The sequence below is a fragment of the Carassius auratus genome, unplaced genomic scaffold, assembly GCF_003368295.1.
Source record: "Carassius auratus strain Wakin unplaced genomic scaffold, ASM336829v1 scaf_tig00039702, whole genome shotgun sequence".
NCBI classification, from domain to species: domain Eukaryota; kingdom Metazoa; phylum Chordata; class Actinopteri; order Cypriniformes; family Cyprinidae; genus Carassius; species Carassius auratus.
This window is the reverse complement of record NW_020526533.1, coordinates 17,501-22,500: the sequence shown is the minus strand read 5'-3', so window position 1 is coordinate 22,500 and position 5,000 is coordinate 17,501. Positions and strand designations below refer to the sequence as shown.

Here is a 5,000-nt window from a genome sequence, read left to right as displayed (position 1 = left end):
CTTCAGCAAACAGCGTAGTCGGCAGGATTCGAACCTGCGCGGGGCGCGGCCTTGAATTGTTTAGCTAAACGGCCCTAAACCGTTTCCCATTCATTCTCAATGGTAGTGCTAAACCACTACGGATGTAATATACTTTCGGCCGCTAGCGCTCTCGTGGCGCTCTTCCGGTTTTGGGCACCGCGGGAAGTTTGAATTCGCAGAAGAAGGAGAAGAAGAAAACACACAACAGCGATCGCCTCCGTTGTTAAATTCAACGCATTCTCAAGCGTCTATCAAAGGTAAGATACTTTACGTGATATCAGCTGACGTTTCGTTACCGTTAATGATGAAATCACGTTGGTAAACTTTGCTCGTTTCTAAACGGTTTACTATAGTTCAGCCTAGATATATTTGTTTGCAAATTATGAATGAACATAGCCATGATTTACGTTTCTGTGTATTGTTTGTCATCATTAACATGTCATCTGTTTACAATTTGAATTATGAATGAAGTAAACGTTATTTTCACTTTTGTGATGAGATTACATGTATTCCACAGTTCAGAAATGTTTTCTGACTATGGTTTTACTATAGTAACCATGATTTAGCCATGTTATTTTAGTAGAATCACAACAATAAATGTACTATTGTTGTTATTGAATTGGCATTATATTTACAGGACAGTCATGAGACTTTAAATGAATATCAGTCTGCCAAGAACAGCAAGATTACTATAGTTTTACAATTAAACTGAATACAATCTTACAGGATTTAAAAACTTTTATTTGTGAATATCATACAGTCCCAATGCTTACAAACACACAGACACACACACACACACACACACACACATATATATATATATATATATATCTATATATATATATATATATATATATAATATTATGTGCTTCAATTTAAGTATTATTTATGTGTGTGAGTGTGTGTGTTTGTGTCTGTAATATAGTTATAATTATTCCTTTTTTTAATATTGCTATATTGTTGTTGTTCTTTCAGAGAGCACTGCTTCTTCACTGATTGTGTCTTTGCTGTCATCTTTTCCTGGGACCCGAGCAGATCTTCAGTCAGAGACAGGTGAATATTTAACTCATTAACAACAAACACACAAGAGAAAGTTTGAAAGGAATGAATGCAGTGCAGATATCTTTCAATCAATATGTAATTTATGATGCAAATGTAAAATGAAGTCTTGAAAAATGTAACACTAATTAAATGAGTTTACTAAGGAGCCTCGCACATGACATGCAGGAAAAAATATAAGGCTAAAACGTGTGTATGATTTACTAATTCATTCCCTCAATGTACTAAAACGTGCACACGATTACTATAGCGTTCCCTCGATTTACTATTGCCAGCAAATTAGTAAAGCATGCACACAATTTATTTATTTTTTTCTTGCATGTCATGTGCGGGGCTCCTTAGTTTACACTTAAAACAATAAAAAAATATTTGTCAATGATTTACTATAACTTTTCTTTGAATTTAGGTGACTTTTTTTCCCTAAATGGCAGATATTACTTCTTGTTATAATCACACAATTCTTTCAAACAAGTCTTTGTATTTCATGTAATTTTGTATCTCCAGTAAATGTATCTTTATTTAATAATATTTATGCATTTTCACTGGAAAACAAGGCAGCATGATTTTGCAGCATGATCTGAACGTACAGTAACATATGAAATGTTGTAGTGTCTGGGAGCAGAGGCTTTCAGTGTGTTTCTGTCAAATTAAATTATGAATATCTGTTGGAAGTTGTGTTTTCAAACTCTGAAGTTAATACTACTATCCAGACATTTCCATTTACAGAACATATTTGTGTTTTTCCTCATTTGTTCCTCAAATTTGATTTGCTTGGTTTTAAAAAGGTCTTAACTTCACCTTCATAAACCTGAAGAAACTCTGTTTCCTTACACATTAAACTCAATATTCAGCTTGTTGTAGACCCCACTGGTTCTCTGTCTGTGTCCTTGCTGTCCTCATCTCATGGGTCTCATGTGGAGCCTCACTCTGAATGTTCATGATGTGTAAATTGATCACATGTTTCCCCTCTGTATAGGAGCTACATGTATGTCACCTCTGCATGTGCTGGCCGTACCTGACCTGTGAAGACTGCTGACAGGGTGTTTGTACTGGACAGCGAACGCTGAGCCTATCGACAACGTGCTTAATAAACACCACAGGAAGACATCCTAACAGCACGCTCCATATGACCACAAAACTACACGTCACATTATGTCAAGCACCTGACCACACTGCTGAACACCAGTTCTTCATTAAACACGACTGCAGAGAAGTAAACACCAGGATGTCATTCCAAGACTTTATGGAAATGGAGCACTTTAGACTGAACTGAAGGACACAAAGAAACGGGACTGCAAAAACACGAAAGGCCTGGAGATGAACACGTTGTTCACTTGTGCAGATTTTGTGAAATGGAACTTAGCCAGGATCCAAACAGTACTCACACACACACACACACACAGGCTATCCTGAAATAAGTTCAAAAAAGTTTTTGAAAAAAAGTAAAGCTAAAGTCTTCTTTATTTACCAACATCAGGGCATTGAGAAAGAGGTGACCTGGAAAGAGTCTAAAGAAAAATACGAGATATTAATTTGCAGCTTATTTAGCAATATTTAACTCATGTATATACTGTATATTTTAATTTTTCAGTGTGAGATTGTAATATCTATTTATATTGTCAGAATTCTTTTTTCTATTTAATTATTTTGGCTTGATCTTAAAAGGTGCTAAAAGCATTTAATAAACACAACTGAAAAATACAAATTGCTTCACGAGTGCTGTTTCCACTTCGTATGACTAATATTTTACAGTGTCTATGGTTTTGAAAACTCTTACTTGATCAGTTATCTTAAGTGTGACTTACATTATTCCATCAATCAATTTTCACTCAGTACTTGAATATTACTCAGTTAAATTAAATTTTCTTCAATTTACATTTGAAAAGTAATTTAATATAACCATTTGTGTTTTTATATAATCATGTAATGTATACTAGCATTATTTTACTGTGTTTATTTTATATAATCCTTTGCTTTGTAATCCAAAAAGGAAAGACATAAATTTCAAAAACTTTGTAGCTGTAAGATGTTGTTAAATGTTAGATTTTTTTTATTTATTAAAAAGCATAAAGCTGAGTTTAATAATAGTTTAGACCTGTGTGAGTGGGATTCGAACCCCGGTCCAAATGAATGCATGAAAAAATCTGATTGGCTGTGATGTAATTTCCGCTCTTTGGCCAGCTGCTGCAGTCTGATTGGCTGTCAGCGCATGACAACTATTCGCGGCTGGCCGCGGGGAGACCCCAATGGATTTCTAGTCCATCGCCTTAACCACTCGGCCACGACTACAAGAACAGACCAACTTCTGCTCAGTTTGTGTGCAACACTGCTGCCTGACCTACTTGCAAACAACCCAGCTCAGTCAGCAAGCTGACTGTAACCGAATAAAGGGTTTCCTTTTTTGGATACAGACATAATAACAACAAAACTTTGTGCACTTATAAAATAAAGATAACAAAAAAGATGTGCTGTCTGCAGCCTTTGTCTGCGCTGATCTTCATTTACAAACACGTCATTAAAATGAACCTCTAACTCTGTGAATACTCAACGAAGAGACATGAGAGAGATATCTATAGAAAGCTTGACATTTCTACTTTTAAACTAAACAAGTGCTGCCGAAAACAAAAAAATTCTGTGATAAAGTAATCTATATGAAAACAAGGCGATGTCCTTTTTTCACGTCTCCCTTCATTATATCTAATGTGACCACGCCCCCGCGCTGAACGCTCTATTCAGATTCAAACTGAAGCGCGGCTTGAATACGCCCACACAGAAGAAAAAGCAGCCAGACTGTTGTTCAAGTGCTTTTATTTTACTGTTTGCTTCGCGATGAGAGGAATAACACATAATTCACCCCAAAAACATGTGACGTGGTTGAGGATTTGAGAAATGGATTTCCTCAGAAAAAAAAGAATGAAGCACTTTATTCAGCAGAGATCATAAACATGAGTAAGTCTCTTTATATTTATTTATATACTTGTACTAGTTTTCACATAACGTCTAAACATTTTACTAGTTAGACTTTTTCCAAACTATAATTCTTGACTAAATGTATAATTAAGTTAAATATTATGAAGTTTCAATAACAATATACAAAACTATACCACTCAAAAGCTTGATGTAAATAATATAAATGTAACAAATACATGTAACTGTAACAAATGTAACAAAAAATGGTGTTCTTTTTATTAACCACCCTAAAAAACATGAAAAATATTCTCAGCTATTTTCAACATTAATAATAATGATAACAATAAATGTTTTTTTTTTTTTTTTTTTAGAAATTCAGATTGTTAAAAGGATTTCTTAAGGATTGTGTGACTGGAGTAATAATGCAAAAATAAAGTTAGTTTGAAAGTCAGCTTTGATTGTTCCTAATAAACTGTTTAACTGCTCCCCCATATTAAATTATGTTGTGGGATAAATAATTAAATATATTCTAAATAAACTCCAAACTTAAAATTATATACATTTATTTTGTTCTCAAGTTCTTTCTTGTAACACCTCCCTCTCAGTGACAACAGCTGACTGAGCGGCTCTTTATGCAGCTCATTATGCAGGGCTTTGTCTTCTCAGGTGTAAATCACAATGATATTCATGATAGTTGACGCCTACTCGCATATGACTTTTACCAACAAAAAGTGTCTTAGAAAATTTTAATCAATGTATTGTTTTCTGTAAGTGAGTAAACAAGATGATTTTCACATAATTTACAAAGAAAAATTCTAGGCTACAAGCTCCGGTTCTCAAAAAGTCCAGGCACCATTGTTCTTTATGTGTTTTTTTGCCTTGTTCATTTGTCACTAACCACAAGGGAGATCCCCTGATCACCGGGAGCAGGAAGGAACACCGTTCCAGTACAGAGTCAGCAGAAGAGATGGACCGTAGTGATAGCAAGGTGAGGCCAAAGAAAGAGCTTC

General features: G+C 34.8%; 1 long non-coding RNA gene and 1 other non-coding gene across 2 annotated transcripts in view; one reads left to right on the top strand and one right to left on the bottom strand.

Annotated features, from left to right (window-relative positions):
- Positions 1-52: 52 nt before the first annotated feature.
- On the top strand, positions 53-2,781 carry LOC113084076 (uncharacterized). Its single transcript, XR_003283558.1, has 3 exons — positions 53-278; positions 997-1,074; positions 2,057-2,781. It is a non-coding gene; the product is annotated as an uncharacterized LOC113084076 (long non-coding RNA).
- Positions 2,782-4,999: 2,218 nt separating this feature from the next.
- trnak-uuu (transfer RNA lysine (anticodon UUU)) overlaps position 5,000 on the bottom strand; it is a 73-nt gene continuing 72 nt past the window's right edge. Inside the window, exon 1 of the tRNA in view lies at position 5,000. This exon is cut by the window's right edge and continues 72 nt beyond it. This is a non-coding gene — a tRNA (tRNA-Lys).